The sequence below is a fragment of the Arvicola amphibius genome, chromosome 3 (genome assembly GCF_903992535.2).
Source record: "Arvicola amphibius chromosome 3, mArvAmp1.2, whole genome shotgun sequence".
NCBI classification, from domain to species: domain Eukaryota; kingdom Metazoa; phylum Chordata; class Mammalia; order Rodentia; family Cricetidae; genus Arvicola; species Arvicola amphibius.
The window spans coordinates 109,766,135-109,784,380 of record NC_052049.1 but is presented as its reverse complement, the minus strand read 5'-3'; the positions used below and the strand labels follow the sequence as shown (position 1 = coordinate 109,784,380).

The window sequence follows — 18,246 nt, the reverse complement described above, 5'->3', positions numbered from 1 at the left end:
TTTTCTTCATCTATCGTCAGGTGGAGGTTCTATGGTGATATGCAAGAAATTCATCAGTATGGCTATAGGAACTGGCCTTTTCAGGCTCCCTCTCCTCAGCTGCCCAAGGAACTAACTGGGGGCATCTCCCTGGAAACCTGGGAACCCCTCTAGGGTCAAGTCTCTTGACAACCCTCAGGTAGCTCCTTAAATTAAGATGTATGCTTCCCTGCTCCCATATCCACCCTTCCTATATCCCAAGCACCCCATTCCTCCGAGCTCCCCCCGTTCTCCCCTTCACACTTTTCTCTCCCCATCTTCCCTTGGCCCAGTCTTGCCCAACCCTCAAGTTCCCAATTTTGCCTGGCGATCGTGTCTACTTCCAATATCCAGGAGGATTACTATATCTTTTTTTGGGAGTTCACCTTCTTATTATCTTCTCAAGGATCCCAAATTTATAGCCTTTGCTGGAGAGGTTGTGGGGTAAGGGGTACACTCATCCATTGCTGGTGGGAATGCAAACTTGTGCAACCACTTTGGAAAGCAGTGTGGCGGTTTCTCAGGAAATTCGGGATCAACCTACCCCAGGACCCAGCAATTCCACTATTGGGAATCTACCCAAGAGATGCCCAATCATACAACAAAAGCATATGCTCATCTATGTTCATAGCAGCATTATTTGTAATAGCCAGATCCTGGAAACAACCTAGATGCCCTTCAGTGGAAGAATGGATGAAGAAACTGTGGAATATATACATGCTAGAATACCACTCAGCGGTAAAAAACAATGACATCTTGAATTTTGCAGGCAAATGGATGGAAATAGAAAACACTATTCTGAGTGAGGTAACCCAGACCCATAAAGATGAACATGGGATGTACTCACTCATATTCAGTTTCTAGCCATAATTAAAGGACATCGAGCCTATAAAAAAGGCTTTTAAATGAGTTTGAATCATTCGGCGTGGTCTGACAGATCCCAGAGACCTTTTACTATGTTGCCTATTGTCGTAATGTAAAGTATTTGGATTCTTTTAAATAGTCTTAACCTTTTGAACTACCCAGCTCTCCATTTTCACATTTTTTCTTTTTTAATAGTTCTTTGAGAATTTTGTGTGTTTTGATCATATTCACCCCCTCCTACTTCTTCCAGGTCTACCCTGCCTTTCCTGTCGATCTAATTTTGGGTCCACTTTAAAATATCAATAACAAAAACCATATCAGGTCCAATTTATGATGCCGCCTTACTCTTGGATGCATGGTCTTCCTACCAGGGATCATACCAAAGAGAACTGGCTCTCCCTGCCCCAGGAGCCATGTGTCAATAGATCCTAAGCTCTACCAGGGACCGTACCAAAGAGAACTGGCTCTCCCTGCCCCAGGAGCCATGTGTCAATAGATCCTAAGCTCTACCAGGGACCATACCAAAGAGAACTGGCTCTCCCCAGGAGCCATATGTCAATAGATCCTAAGCTCTACCAGGGACCGTACCAAAGAGAACTGGCTCTCCCCAGGAGCCATATGTCAATAGATCCTAAGCTCTGTGTGGGCTTTTGTGCCTTCCTTCTCACTTCATACTGGTATTTTTTTTCTGCCTTAACCCTGAGCAGGTACCATGTAAACTGTCGCAGCCACTGCCAGTTCATATGTGCTCCTTCCCTTTTGTGCCCGCAAAATATCATTTCCTATTGACCATCCACTGCCTCTGCCTCTCAAAATCTCTTTCTGCCTCCTCTTCAATGGTGATTGTTGAGATTTTGGAGAAGCAGATATGATACAGATATTTCTTTAAGGACTGAGCCTCCCTCAGTTTCTTATTCTCTGCACCTTGGTCAGTTGTGTGCTTTGTGTTAATTACCACCTACTGCAAAGAGAAGCTTCTCTGATGAGAATTGAGAAATGCACTAATGAGTTTATTTTCTGGCCAAATTGTTTTTAAAATCTCTCCCCTCTTCTCTTTGCTCCCAGTTCTCATTATAAGCTTGGCTAAAAGCAGCAGCTATAATCATATTGAATGATAGCCTGCCTTGATATCTCTTCCGTTGTATTAACAAGTTTGTCATACTTGAACTCAGCTTTTCACCAGGTCTGAGGGAATGGTTTCTACTTTAATTCTCAATAGTCCTTATTCGCATCTGAAACTGTGAGCTGGGTCTCTACTGTCTGTGTTTCCTTTACTCTTCAGATGCCGAACTTCCCGGAGAATTGAGGGTAAGACCCTGGTCCCAATACTCTAGTGTCCCTCTAGCTCGCTGTTCCAAGCTTCTCTCACAAGTTACTCCTAACGTCTTCTGAACCTCATAGTGAGACACGGTCATAGCAATAACCTCACTCTTCCAGTATCAATTTTTGGTCTTAGTTTCTTGACATTGTGACAATATTTAAGAGAAACAGTTTGAAAGAGGAAAGATTTGTTCTGTCTCACATTCTTAGAGGTTTTAGTCCACGGCAAGCCAGCTCTATCATCCTGGGCTCTGTCACCTTGGCTGTGAGGTAAGACACAATATCACAGAGACGGGAGCACATGAGGAAGCTTTTCACCTCATGGTGACCGAGAAGTAGAAAGGCATTAAGATGCCTGAGGTCAATCACAACTGCATGGAACATGATTACAGAACCTACCTCTTGCAGCTTTCCACCACCCCTCATTCTAGAGTTTCTACCACATCGCACATAAAGTCCACGAGCTAGAGACTAAGTTTTAAACAGTTAGCCCATGGGGGTATCTCCTCTTCAAGCCGTCACAGGCAACCAATGTCAAGAGAAGGAACGGTGGCTATCAGAATGGACCTTCTGTGGCCTGGGTTCCATGGAAGAAGAGGTGCCCTGACACTTGGACCTGAACAGTAGAGTTCAAGCCTTCTCGGCTATTATTGTCAATGAAGGTGCAAGGCAGATCATAACTAGCTTGAGGACTGGCTCTGGTAATATGCACACATCTCTTCCATCTGACCATCTCTGTCACTTTTCCCTCTGCTCTAGTATTGCCAGACTTTCTGGTCCAGGTTTCCAGAGAAAAGATCAGGTGTGAGCATGAGTAGCTCCACCCAGACCTCCAGCTCTAACTTCTGACTATTCTTTTCTTCTACACCGATCTATACTTTAAACCCTGATTTAGGAATGATGCTGAGAGTGTGGTATGCTTATCTGGCAGGAGAGAGACTACAATACAAACATAGTTTCCTAGGGTGAGACTCATCCATTACACTCTGGGTATTATCTCCCCAAACACAGGAAACTCAACTACACAATTTGTAGTAGTGGCAGGCGGCATTCATGCTCTCCCTGGTTGGTAATTATAAAAAGAGAGTCCATTTAACTATGTGAGTGACTGGTATCCACGTCAGTCACGCAGAACTCATACTTCACAGCCAACTATGCCTTTGAAATGAAATGCAGATTGGGATTTAAGTTGAGATGTTTGTAAACTGACTACCGAGAAAGAGAAAGAGATGCAGAAAAGAAATTCAGATACTCTGCAAGCTTTTAGAAATTTATTGATCACTCTTGAAAGAATGAATGACTACCAAAACCCTGGTCCATTCATTCTTTTACACTCCATGCATGCCTGCCTACTATATGACATGTACTTTGACAGGTCCTGAGGATAAAGTAGAAAGTAAATACTGTAAAACAAAAACAAAGAAAGAAATCAAACATACATAGGTGGCAGCTTTACTAAGATGATCTGCTTCCTCGTTACTGTCTCTGGGCCCTTGAATATCTGATTCCATAAAAAGTAAGCCTATTTTACAGGTAGGCTTATGAGGGTCTAGAACCACCAACTTCTCAAGTTCATAATGAGAGTTAAACATTGTATCAGGATGAGAAGCCCAGACTTTAGCATCACTGATGGAGATTATTGCTTGCTTTATCTTCATTTTTTCTTCCTTTACAACCCACGCAAGTGAAGCTGTGCATGAAAGTCTGACCCCCAGGAGTCTTTGGTGTTGACTGGCATAGGGTGAAGTGATCAGTGCTGACTCAGTCCCATGATCAGATACCCTATGCATATAACCCATGTCTCCCGAAGTGCATGTGGATCTGGCCATGGCATGCTCTACCAAGCTGCAGCTGCACGTTGAGACTACTGTCAGAGACATTTATGCCTGGGACCAGTACTCTAGTTCTGAGAGTAACAAGCAGGGCAGCATCGATTCCCAATAATGCCTTGTCTTGTTGTTGGGTAGAAGAGCAGTAAGGAATTCCAGTTATCACAATATCCCCCTGCCACTGGATCGCATGGTACAGTAGTTATAATTTGTGACTCTGTGGTCCATTCTAGATGGGCTGTTTTATAAGGTCTAGTCACTTACCATGTGAAAGAGTCTTCAAAGGCCATAGGATAATTTCTTGATGAAAGCTGGCTCCCACATTATCCCTCAACTCTAGCATGCACCCACGACCTGAAGGACATCTACCAGGGATAGTGGCAGGCTTGGCATTGGGTCAAGTTTTGTGTCAATGCCACAATCTGAACAGTGGAAGTTCTCACTATGGGCTTTCTCACTTGGATGAATCATAGAGGTGTTGAAGAAAAGGTGTATTTTATGGTTTGGGTTGATCTGTTCCTTCTCCTTAAATAACAGATTGTATTTCCCATAGGGTATTTATTGGGCATCCACTTGAGCTACAGTTTCTAGAAGAGGTCCACCATGAAGCCCCGAGGGCAGAAGAATAATCCTTACATGCTGCAGATGGCTCACTATGTCTGGTGTTCCATATTCTACACTAGTTTCTCCTGTGGCTGGGCTTGGATCTGCCAGCAAGTACTGTTAGGCTTCAGAGGGGCAGATGTGTGTGTAGCTATTCTAGCACAGGCCTCATACCCTCTAGAAACCCATATAGTTTTGCAAAGAGCTAAGCAATTAATGGAAGGATAAAGGAGTTTAAGAGTGCTTTAATCTTATCCTTGTTCAGGAAGATTTTCCTTGCTACAACAACCTCACTAAAGGTGAGACAAATGTATTACCCAAATACTCTATATTATGCCTTCCTAATTCCTATGATCACATTAAAAAGAAGGGGCCATTGAATCAAAACATCATATAGGGATGCAGAAAATGGAAGTGAAATTATTTTAACACTCTCAAAAATACATGTGATCTGTGGGGAAATATTGACTTTTTGATGACAGAAAAATGGGAAGAAGTTACTGTAGGCAGAAATAAAAAAAATGACCAAAGGTACAGAGGTGAGAAAGAACTCATTTGTGTGTATGTCTTAGAAATGCTACAGGTCTTAGAAATGCTGGGAACCATGGGAGAACAGTTTGTGTGAGGATGATATTAATGGATGGAAGACTTCGGTGTCAGACTCAAGATATGTCATTACTGCCACTGCCTTGCCCAGAACTCGACTCAGAATACACACTTGGTAAATGCTTATTGGACAAGTTGAAGAATCAATGAATGGACTTATAAATGAACAGTTACAGGAATTAATTTTATATACTCAAATAGAATTCTGGAATGATGGGAAGGTCAGGAATATGAAGCTAAGGCACAATACATTAAAGATTAACAGTGGACTCTGCTTGGACATTTCCCACTGGATGCTACTTTTCAGTTACGGTGTGAAAACTTGTGGGTCATCGTTACAGGGACATTGGAGTCATGAGCTGTATTCACCTTCCAGGACAACTTATGTCAAGTCTGAAAAGTAAAAGACAAGGCTGAACAGTGGGTTTGACACTTGAGGAAAGGATAGAAAAGTAAGATAGAGAAGAAGTATGAAGCTAGGAAAAGCAAGAACAGTGCTGCTTTTCAAAGAGGTGAATAGAGTAACAGAAGCAGCGTGGTGATGCTCACAAGCAGGGTGTGTGGGAAAAGATGTCAGATAGTCAGGGACAGCAGTGGAATCTGGCTGGAGAATATTCTGCTGGCAAATTACCAGGACACAGTCAGCATCAGAGCCAAGGAGATGGCTCTCAGAGTGAAGAAGCACTCGCAGAGGGTGATTTGAAGCAAGTATGTGAGCCACTAATGAAGAGATGAAGAAATGTAGAAATAACTCAAACTTGGGCAAAGAGTATAAAACTGATTTAGAGTCATCTTCATAATTTAAGCAGCTCTCCCAAGCTACAGTGGAAGGAGCCAACTCCAAACAAGAGAAAACCTAAGACACCACTTAGAAAGGAAATCACTGAAAACGAGACACTTAAAAGAGAAAGTCGGTGTCTCTATCAGTTGAATCTTGACTATATGAACACTGATGGGTCTAAGCTTCCTTTCCACACTCCTTTTCCTTTGATGATACTCATTTGGGACAAGAGTAGGGGAGAAGAGAGAACCTTGAGGATGGAAACATGTCCCAAAACGATAAAAGGAGGAGAAAGAAATCTGAGAATCCCTGAGGTCTGCAAGAAGAGGGGAGAAGTCATGAGCAGGAAGTAATTTAGTGCCCCCAAACATTGGTCACAGGCTTATCTGTCTGCCTTCATAACCGACAATAAACAGACGTGTAACCACTGTGAGTGGCCACAGGTCTTCCCAACTCTATAGACGCACAGACAAGTTTCATCTTTTCCATTCTGTAACCTTTTTCTTTTGAACAAAATTCTCAGTCCTTAGTTCCCACCTACAAAGTAACGAGAGTAAATACAGTGGTAATGATGATGTAATCCACCTTTCGTGATTACTGTGTAGATCATGTGCCTAACACACGGTTTGAGCTTTTCCTGAATGTTGGTTTGGAGAAAGGATGGTTCTTAACAAAGAGGCATTAATTTTCCGTAATCCAATGGTTCACTGGAGAAGTAATATCCCCAGCACCCATTTGCAGAAGCCCTAGTTGTCTGGGCTACTGAATAAACCTTGGGTAGTAGAATATTCTGTACGCCAGGTCATGGGCCGCCTCTGTCAGTAGCTTTCTGACTAGTGGGCAATCTATGGGTGCCTCTTAAAATCCAGAAACTCAGATGAGACCCAAAGGAGAGAAATCTGCTAAGGAGCCCATCAAGTTAAAGAGGTAAGAGTGTTGGCTTCTGACCATCTGTCTTGTTCTGGCAGCACGTGCTGTCCAGATCCCAGGCCTCACGTCTCCTTCAGAACCTGCCAATACCATTGATTTCTATTAATCTGATGGAGCATTCATCACCCCAACAACCAACCTGCCACTGTTTGCTTAGCTTGCATGAAATCAGATCCCCACAAAAAAAAAAAATCAATGTGTGAAATCTTTGTATCAACATATAAGAAATCCAGAGGTGTATGCTGGCAGATGCAGGATTTGAGACAGATTAAGACTGACAAACTGGCATGTTCTGTGGCGGAGGCAGTGATGAGGTGTGGCACCATGTCAAAGGTTTGGAAAACGGCCTGCTAAAAAAGAAACAAATGACTGTTGCAGGGGAGGGAGGATGATACCATTGGATGATCAAGAGGATGTTTGGATTTTTACAAGTTCTGATGGCTTATGTTTCAGAAGTAACTTGAAATCAGTAAGGCTGGCATAGCACGGCCATCCCCTAGGAACTTGTGAGTAAAGATGAATCGTTAATGGCTTCAGCGAGGTCACTGTGTGCAGAGGCTATGCCAAGACAAAATGGCGGAAGCTGGGCACTTACTTGCAGCAGTCGCTGAACAGCCCACACTCGGAGAGAATCACCCCTTGCTGGCTGCATAGCTTCTTAAGACATGAGCATGGGGACTCTTCCTGTTCAAGTATCCAGAAGCTTGTGTGAGGCCCTGGCTTCTGCAGGAGCCTCAAGGGGTGCATGGCTAGAAGTTCCACATGGTTAACTCTGTGCACTTCAATTTGTAAGCCATGTCTTCACCCTGACCTCAAGAGTCCTTTAAACAAAAGCAGTGGCCTGTGTAAGGAAGAAGAAAAATCTCTCTTCTAAAGGCTTACTCTGCACACTCCATTCTCATCAGAGAAGCACAGCATTCCAAAACCATGACAGAAATTTATTTTTTTTAAAAAAATTTCGATTCCCGTGTATCACAGCAGACTGGAGGCCATCTGCTTCCAATGCCATGGGACTGTGGAGTGTATGCTTCAGGAATACAAACTCTTCCTTTAAGAATAGTAGCCAAGGGAGGCAAAGAACTTGCTCCTGAAGGAAAATGAATCCACAGCAAACAAGTCAACAGTGGGCCTGGGGATGGAGTGCTACAGTTGAATGCTTCCCTGGCCAGTACTCCCTGGTGCCAACAGTACACATGTGTCAAAACCAAACGGAAATAATCTGGGGGCAGACATGGATGGTGATGTAAAGAAAAGAGAGTAAGCAATGGATTCAGGTTTGAATTTGAATCTTGTACCTGGCACATATTGACTGTAGATTAGTCTTCTTGGTGGATGTAAGACTCTAGAGGAGTTTTTTTCTTGATTGGTATTTGGTGAGAAAAAGGATATAAAAGGTCTAACATCTTGCCTAAGACACAATAAGTAGACTGTGTGTGTTTCCTATCTGATCATCTCTCTATGCCTTACCACCCTAAGATTGTACATTCTAGAAATAAGACAGTTGGAACTACGTTGACTATCAATGGATGCATGATACAGCCAAGCCAAAACTTTTTACGTCTCAGAGTAATAGGGGCATGACTGAACAAGCAAGATTGACCTTTGCTGTCACCTGCCAATGTGTTGTCACTTGCCATTGGCTGACGGACTGGCAAACCCTTTTCTTGTTGGTTGTTTTTTTTTTTTTTTTTTTTTTTTTTTTTTTTTTTTTTTTTTGTGCAGGTTGTCAGTTTTGGTACCTGTCTACAAAAATCAATAGCAAACTTAATAATACGACATTTGTAATTTGGGCAGGACTTAAGCAGGAAACCTTACCTCAGTTCTGTTCTGTGTCACACAGGACACATCAACTAAGTGCTGAAAGACCTGTTGCAGGATGGCTTCCTCAGATAGCTGGTCACATCACAATCCATATTGACAGGGAGCTCAGCTGAGATCCATTTCTTTCCTCAGGGTCCTTTCTATGTGGCTTGCTAGTTTTCCCCAGCGTGTAACATCTAGCTTCCAATGGCCACCTCTTGAGACAAAGAGAACCAGGCATAACTTATATTCTTGTCTCTGACCTGTCCCTAAAAGGCATGTAGTGCACGTTGGTCATACTCTACAATTCAAAACAGTCACAAAGCCTTGCCCAGGTTCATGGGAGAAGATATAGGCTCCACCCCTGTGTGTAAAACCACATGTTCCTGGAGGACTGTCCATGGGAAAATTTTTGTGGCCACCCTGAGCAGTATACGATCTGTCTTCTCTCTGATTACCACTTCATTCAACACTTTGTTGCTTCATTGCCACAGCTAGGACTTGTTTCTTCCTCTTCATTTGTTTTTCCACATGGACTCTTCTTACATGCTAAATAGTGAATTCCAACCTAAAAGTGGGAAAGGAAATTATGATCTCATCCCTAGCCTATTTTGTTACTGTTGTTTTCTGTCAACTTGACCCAAGCTGGAGTCATCTGGGAAGAAGAACCTCAGCTGGGAGGATTCCTCCATTCAGATTTCCTGTAGGCAAGTCTGTGGGGCATTTTCCTGACTGTGATTGATATGGAAGGGTCAAACCTACCACTGGATGGGGGTAGTGACACTCGTGGTGGGTGGCTGTAGACACTATAAGAACGCAGTCCAAGCAAGTCATGGGGAACAAGGCAGTAAGCAGTCTTCCTCCGTGGTCTCTGCTTCTGTTTCTATCTCCAGATTTCTGTCTTGAGTTCTTGTCCTTACTTCCCTCAGTAACGGATGGTGACTCGGAACTTAAGTAAAATGAGCCCTTTCCTCCCCAAGTTGCTCTTGGACATAGTGTTCGCTATAGCAATAGAAAGCCAACTAAGATAACCCTGATTTCAACTTCTTTCTAAAACCTTGTTAGACTTCTATTGTCCATTGGAATAAGCTTCAGACATCTACACCTAAGCTTCAGACATCTACATGTACTTAGTGATTCCACGTTTTACAATACGGATGCGACTTTGAAGTCTATGCTCATCTAACCTGGCATATACATTCTGACAGCTCCATAACTTAGACTGCATTTTCCTTCGCAGAGGTAAAATTTTGAGATGGAAAACCCACAGTCTTAATATGCTCCAGGGCCTATCAGACATGGCTTAAAGTTGCATCTCTACATTTAGCTTCTGTAAATGAGTTTAGAAGCTCTATCTTGCAAATAGCTGTGAGGACTGACTAAAACAATATGCACAGTGTCTGGTGCAGAGTGAACTCTCAATAAAATGTGGCTTTCTTTCTCCTTTTCTATTTTCTTACCTGTTTGGGGGCAACATTCTTTCCCGAGTCCCAGACCAGAGCCTCTGTGTGCTGCTAGCGGTCTCTGTAGGAACAACATACGGGGTGATGAAGCCTGTGAAACCCCCGACTTCATTTCACCAGCCACAGAAACCCACATCATGACTTGGCAGCATGGAAGCACAGGCTGGATTTCCCACAATCCTTTAGTCTGGGCACCTTAACCAGCTTATCATTCAGCCACAAGAAGTGCTGCATGCCTTTGAAAATAACTGTGGCCTTGTGGTTTGCGTTCCTCTGGGCTGGGCAAATGTCAAGTGCTCTTTTGCCACAGTCTGTATGAGCACCCAGTGGTTTCCCTCTCTGGCTCCTGACTGTTTAAAGTTTATTTAAAAGTTCCCTACCAAATTCTAAGAGCTTTTCTTGCTACTGCTGCTATCTTGCCTTATCAGTTCGCCTATCAATTCATTTAAATGTTTTTCTTTCCAATTGGATTTCCATTTAGTCGATGCTTTACTTAATCAATCAGTAGGACGTGTCCAAGAATTGCAACAGTTCCATTTCCAAGAATTTGTGGAGTCTTGGAAAGGTCATTTCTCCCATCCCATCAGAAGGAACAGGTCCATGGCAAGCAAGTCCAGTCATTAGATTTAACATTTCCAGGAGTTATTCATAGTGATAATTGCTTAACATCACACTACGTTCCAGTTTTAATTGCATTATTCCAAGGTGACTCTTTATTCTGGGGTATTTTCTACTTTAAGGCATCGCCCTGAAATCACATAAGCCTTCTGCCCATGGTCTCTCCTGTGGCAGACGGCTACACACCATGGCTTAGGGGGATAGGCAGTGTGGGTTCTCACTTCTAAAGGCCAGCATGACCTCCCTGCTGGAGGTGGGGGCTAAGAATGGCAGCTTACCTTGTCTTCTTCCCCAAGTCTCAGTCTTTCTCTTTCTTTTTCCATAAGACCTTTTCTAACTTAATTTCATTCGGTTTGTCCTGTTTGCTCCAGAATATGATTAGTTAAACCTTTATTTAGCTTCTCTATCTGACTGCTCATTCATTATTACTCATGTCAGTGACTTCTCACAATAAATCTGTGAAAGTATGATTCTTCTGTTTCTAAAAGGATAAAGCTGAAGCTCGGTGGGAGGGAGCTTGCCCAGGGTTGAGCAGTGTTGAGTTCCAGTCTGGGCTGGGCAGCAGAACTTTCTGTTTCCCGAATCTCCCGGGACCCCTACCTGCCTAGCCTGGCTTAATTCCTGTCATGCTAAACAAATGCTCTAACTAGTGTCACGGTTTACAGTGACAGAAAACGTGGTCTGATTTGTAGTTTTCATTGAGCTTTTGTGTTCCTTTTCTTCTGCACTGGCCTCTGCTGTTTGTCATAGTAAGGTCTGCAAAGGCAGAACGCATATGGTGAGCGATCCCTGGAAAGCCACGTTTGTACCTTAGAAGGGACACCAAACCTGCACCTTCATAATTTGAGGGTCAACCCATAGCTTCTTTTCTTACCTTCGACGGAGCCATCTTTTCTTTATCTTTTTTTTTAAAAAGTTATAAAGCCATGCATGACACATGTGGGAGAATTCCAGCACTTTAGAGGCAGAAGTAGGAGAAGCAGGAGTTCAAGACCATCCTTAGCTACATAAGCAACCTTAAGGCTAGCCTGGGCTACCTGAGGTGGTGCTTTAAAAACAGTAGATATAATCGCCAGGTGAAGCTCTATAAAGACATTCCCAGCCACCTTTCAAAGCCCCTGCCAGAACATTTTAGTCTCAGAAACGGATAAGTCACATATAGTGACTTCAGAGTCCTGGGAGAATAGTGTCCCCCCAAAGTACTCCTTGTCCCAGCAAAGCAGCCTCTTGGTGTGTGTGCTGCCTGAGTTCCTGCTGGGTGGTAAGAGCCAATCAGCAAAAGCCTAGAGCCGTTCCTCCCTTGAACAATGGAAACGTGGAATGGTGTGACTGGCGAGGTGCCAGGCAGCTGTTCCGCGAGTCCTTGGAGGATAGCGATGGTCTCGTATTGCAGAGAGGGATTTAGTTAAACCTGAGGAAGTATTTCCTGAGTATAGGCACCGCGAGACTCTGGAATGTAAGGTTAAGAAAGGCTAGAATGCCTTTCTTTGGGAATATTGAAAAGAGAAGGGGGGAAAAACACTCTCGCAATCAATCTATGTGAGGGCTGTGTTGCCAAGAGGCAGAAAGATGGATTCGTTGCCTTGGGAGCAAGAAGTCGTTGGTATTGAGAAATGAAGTCTGCCTCTTGTCTCCTCTCGCCTTCCATAATAGAGAACTCCAGTGCGCCTGAGAAACACCATGGGCCTCACCTGCTCTGATAATCACCCCACGCCCCTTCCCTCCCCATTCCGAGCATCTGCTTCAGCTCTTTATCAGCATCCTGTGAGTGTGCTGACTGTGTAGCCTCCCGTTAACTCAGGAAGTGGTGCTCCCAGGAGCAGAGACCAACCCCGGTGAAAACTTCAGGTGTCCAAACAGACCGTGGAATGCACCGTGGAAATGTTACAGGAGCGGCCTTCCCAGGCTTGCCTCTCGAAGCAAGCAGCCCCTCACTGTGGGTTTTTCTTTGCAACTACATCCCCGGCATTCCATCTGTTCATTAACAGCGAATACACCGTATTGGCTTTGTGAGTAAGGATATATATATACAAAGCCTTGTACTTCATTGCCTTATTCCTGCCAACAGAAAATACATGTAATTAAAAGTCATTGGGAAATCCTCCAAATGAAAGATAAATGAAGCTTTTGAAAGGTTCAGTATATGTGAGGCCTGGATCCACAGAATCATTAACCTTTAGAATCGTGGAGGTTGCCAACACAATGGTAAAGAGCGTGGCTTTCTAGAAACAATGTGTCGAGCGCGCTGGAGAAATTTCCAGCCCCACAGTAATCACTCACAAGCAGCTTCACTCTTTCAAGTGTCTTCAACCTTCTGAGCATCTCAGATGGTCCAGGCTGGTGTTGAGAATGACGTGCTGATACTGCAATTTAAGCCCAAACTCTCGGTTTCCAAGACTTGATCTTTATCTACCTCAAGGTCAAGATCACTTAACAGTGGTTTTAGTTCATGGAACAGTACTGCTTGCTGGTTTCTTCACAGGGGCATTAAAGTAGGGATTCTTGGTGTGGGAGCTTTGGAAAGTTTCAGAAGCCTTTGAATCTTTGAAAGGCTATGAAACATGTGCTCAAACTAGAGGTCAAAAATCTGTTTTTCAAAATGACTGAAACTAGAAGTGCTTTAGAGTTCAGATTTTTTTAAAAAAATTGGAATGTGTGTGCGTGCATGTGTGTGTGTGTGTGTGTGTGTGTGTGTGTGTGTGTTGTAGATACAGATATCTTTGGGACAGCAACCATGTCTAGCCATATAGTCATTGTGTATAATGTGCATCGTATGTACATGGTCTAAAGATAGTTTTATATGATACGTCCCATAAATTTGCATATAAAACAAAGTGTCACAGAATTTCCCCCTGGTAACTCCATGTCTGTGTGCCAAATCTTTTGAATTCTGGAGCATCCTGGATTTCATCTTTGGATGAGAGACGCTCGAGCTGCAGTGTGTTTAGTTGCCTATTTCTGGAGAATGTCGAAAGCTTTCTCCATCTCCTCTTGGTCAGGGGAGAAGAGGTCATGATTATAAAACATAAACAACCATTGCCTTAAAGGCAAACTAAGTTCAGCTTACCCTTGCCAACCAAGCACGAGCCTCCCGGTTACAGAGATCTCCTGACACTGTTTGCTGGGGGCAGCCCTTCCTCTTCCTACTGTCAGTTAAGCCTTTATCAGTCCTTTATCTTCCTGCTATCCATTGTAGCTTTGACCAAGCCAGTCAAAGGGTTAATCAGTTAAAGCAGAAGTACAGGGCAGACCTAAGGGAATATTCTCCGGGCCCTAAATAGTCTCTTGACACTCTTCCCACTCCCAGTTTCTAGAATTCAGTAAACCACAACCCCGAAAGGGGAGTTACTGACCATGTCAAAGGCATTTTGTTTCTGTTTCCCTTTCCAGGGAAAATGGCATTCTCATCATTTTCCTGGTTTGGGAATCTGATAGGTAGAGCAGGACATGCAATGTGTTTGCTGCAGATCCCCTAGGGTCATGTTGTTTAGGTGGTATGCCCAAAATTGGTCCTTGAAAATTCAGCTGACATTTCTTTGCTGCAGATCACCTGCGTTCCATCCCTGTTGGGAAAGGCTCCACGTTAGTTATTGTTGCTGTTTTCATTGCAACTGTGATCAAAACACCGTGACCGAAAGAGACTTATGAAAGAAAGGGATTTTCCTGGCTTACAGTTGGAAAGGGAGCATCCTTAGCAGCAAAGGCTGGGTGTGGAAGAAGGCGGCTGGAGCTGAAGATTGAGAGATCATGTCTGCAAAGACCAGACACGAAGTAGACCATGAAGTAGAACTGGGGCAAAGCTATAAACACTCAATGCATCTCCCCTCTCACTCACCAGTCATTACTTCCTCTAGTAAGGTTCTAGAACCTCCAATAGTGCCACCAACTGAGATCAAGTGTTCAAATACTTGAGCAGTGGAGATCATTTTTTATTCAAATGACCACAAACTCCATGTGTCTTTAAAACTGGCATCTCCATAACTACTTTCTTCCTTCCTTTCTTTTTTTTTTTGAAACTTAAGAATAGCTTTATTAGTTTTTAAGAAAAAAATCAACAACAGGGCAGGCGAGCTGTAAACCCTGTCATCTTCCATAACTACTTTCTAAAAATATTTTATAACCATACCTCAGTTTACCATCCCTCCTCTCCTCCCAGCACCTCCCCCACCTCCTTTCTGTGTCCCCCCTCATCTACTTCTTCTCATTTTCTGTTCAGAAAAGGGCAGGCCTCCCATGGATATGGACAAAATATAAATATCAAGTTGCAATAAGACTAAGCCCCTCCCCATGTATTAACTGGGCTAGGTGACCCAAGATGAAGAATAGGTTTCCCCAAATCAGTAAAAGAGTCAGAGACAGCCCCTGCTCCCACTGTTAGGAGTTCTACAAGAAGACCAAGCCACATAACTGTCACACATATGCAGTGCCTGGGTAAGTCACAGGCAGGCTCCCTAGTTGTCAGTTCAGTCTCGGTGAGCCCCTATGACTCCTGTAACCAATAGTTTTTTTTTTTTTTCAGCAGAAGGGGTGTGAAGAGAGGGTGGACCTTCTGCATTTTTGATATTTGGGAGTCCAATTGCCTTTTGTCTTCATCAAAGAGTTAAGAATTGATTTGACTGTTGTCTCCACCTGCTGACTCTTTCCCACTAGGTTTTGTTAGGAACAGAGCTTCCAAAACAACATTGTCACCAATAAGCTATTGTAATGGGGACACTCCATCTGCGTCCAAATCTTCTCCTCCCACTGGGCACAATGTTCTGAGCATGGAAGACACAGGGTGTCCAAGAAATGACAGAATCTGTAGTCACAGCCCAGAACCACAGGCACAGGAGATCAGAGGAAAGTTACAACCAACCCCTGTTGCTCACTGGAAGAAACTACAAAAGCCTAACACGAGGGCGGCATCAAATAAAGTAACTTAATTATTAATTAGCTAATTTGTTCAAAAAAATGTTACTGTTCTTACCATGTAGACAGTTCCATGGCACCGCATGAGCCACAGTGGGAGAGTCTGTCCTCAGGGTGTGCACAGAGACTGTGCACAGAGCCTGGGAAGCTGAAAGGCAAAGTGCTCAAGGCTAGCTGGGCACAAATAGTAACCGCTGTGGGAATCTCAAAGGGGGGAGGTCTCTGGAAATGGGATGGCTGCAAAGAGTTGGGGGCTGAGACCAGAGTTGTTTAGATAGACAAAATTGTAGAAGAGAGGTGATTAAAGACAATCCTGAGCCAAGAGGGAAAATGGGCACAGCTGTGAAATGTAGGGTAACCCTAATCAACCCAGAGGTGGTTCGGAGCCGGTGTGAAAGATAGCACCATAGGGAGGGTTCAGAGGATTCAGATATCCTCATGCGGGCAAGCGCTTCCAAAACTCTCCAGTAGAAACAACTTTCAAGTGTTCCCCACATTCTTCTCATTTTCCCTCTCTCTTGCTATCACTTTTATTCATTTTACTCATTATTTTTGAGTAATGGTAAGTCATTTCTAAGCTTCTCCCAACCAGAAACACCATATACATCCCATTCAGGGATGAGCTGTGGAGTGGGCTTGACCTTCATTTTCTTCTATGCCATTTCTTCTATCTGGCTTGGTAATTGTCCTATTTCCTTCTTCATTTTTTAACATGTCTGCTACTAGTTTACCTCCAGACTCCCTGAAAGGTAAAATTGTCTTCTCTGGGCTTTTGTACAAGCACAGCAAGGTTCTGTGTCGCACATGTCCTTGGAGAACTTCTGTAATGCCTGGAGCCTGCGTTGCTTGGGTGCCTTTTTCTAGGTCTGCTGCAGGTATCTCAGCATTGGAAACTTCACCCCACTCCTGGCTGTTTCGTTCTTTATTGGGTTTTATAATTCTCTGCATCTTATGTATCCCCTTTGGTAGGGCACACCCTGCTCTTAGGAGTGAGTATAAAGGGATTACCTTTTTGAAAGCTTTCTTATCTAGAAACTTTGGCTTTACTTGGTCACTTCACTGACTGTGAGGGCAGAATCTTTGGACACAAAGCATTCTCTCTCAGGATAGTGAAGGGGGTTTTCTGACAGCTCCAACCTGTCACTGTTACAAGTTGTTCATGTATGTGCTCTATAGTGCCATCCTGGTTGTACCCTGAGAAGACTGCAGGATGCCCAGATGTTCCCTTTGAGTGAGCTCACTCATCTGGATGGATAGTTACAGACACTTCTACCTGGAGACTTGTGTCTTTCTGTTCTGGATTCTTTCTCTTGTACTCTCCTTTTCTCAATTCTGTCTTCTGCGTTCTTTCTTTCTGAAGTTCCCTGGTATTCAATGTTAGGGGGCCATAGGACCTTGGGCTTGTTCCTTCTGAGTCTCTGTACTCTGCTCCATATGCTCAGCCTCTCTTCTAATCTATATATTATAATATAATAATAATGATAGGAGATTATATATAATAATATATTAAGAGATTATATAATAATAATAATAATAATAATAATAATATAATTGCTTATCTGCCATCCTTTTAACTCTCACTGCAGCTAATGGTGGTCTCTTCCTCCTGTCTCGCTGCTCCTTCTGCTTTTCCTGGAAGAAATGCCTCTGTTTCCTTTGAGTTTCTTTGTCCAATTAATTTATTTTAGTCTCTGAATTTTCAGGTAGACACACACACACACACACACACACACACACACACATTCCCTAGCATAAGACGATATTTGATAATCTAGGCAAAGGATCATCATGGTCACCTCTTTCAGGCCTGAAAGCGACCTGTCCCCTGGTAAGTTTCCTTGCAGGTTAATACAAAAATCCCCAAATGTATTTTTCAAGAACTAATAATCTGAATTCCTCCTCACCAGAGAGAAGTCAGCATGCTCTTGACTGGTGCAGGGGAGGGCGGTACAGGACACCACTATCTTGAGCACAGTATGAGCCTAATAGAAAAAGAAATAATGAGATCCTCATTGTCCCAAGTGTGACTTCTTATTAAATTCTTTCTGTTTGCAGTAACACCCCCACCCCTACACACACCAACTCTCTTTGTCATTGGTCCATGAGTAGAGCTCCTTCCCATTCAAGCTTTTAAGATCGTTTCATCTCTTCTGGGCTCTTTCTAGTCCTTCCACCCCAAGCGTGTATAGCAGGCGTGACTCTACATGTCTTCTCATTCGGTTACTAACTCAGCTCCCACTGTCGCCCTAGCTTCTGAATCTTTGAGGCGTTTTTCTCCATCTCACTTTTAGTTTTTGTTTGTTTGGAATTTTTGTTGTTTGTCTCTCTGTTTTGCGTTCTGCTCCTGTGCAGCTCACTTGCACTCACTATGTAGCCAAGGATGATCTTGATAATCTCACTGTTCGGATTAGAGTCCTGTACAATTCTTTCAGTGTTGGGGATCAAACCTAGAGCTTCGTGCATGCTAGGCAAGCGCTCTGCCAATGAAGCTAGATCCCCTGCCACG

At 43.5% G+C, this 18,246-nt stretch overlaps 1 pseudogene; it reads left to right on the top strand.

The window, feature by feature from the left end:
• Nucleotides 1-3,118: 3,118 nt before the first annotated feature.
• On the top strand, nt 3,119-3,266 carry LOC119810971 (annotated as a pseudogene).
• The last annotated feature ends 14,980 nt before the right edge of the window (nt 3,267-18,246 follow it).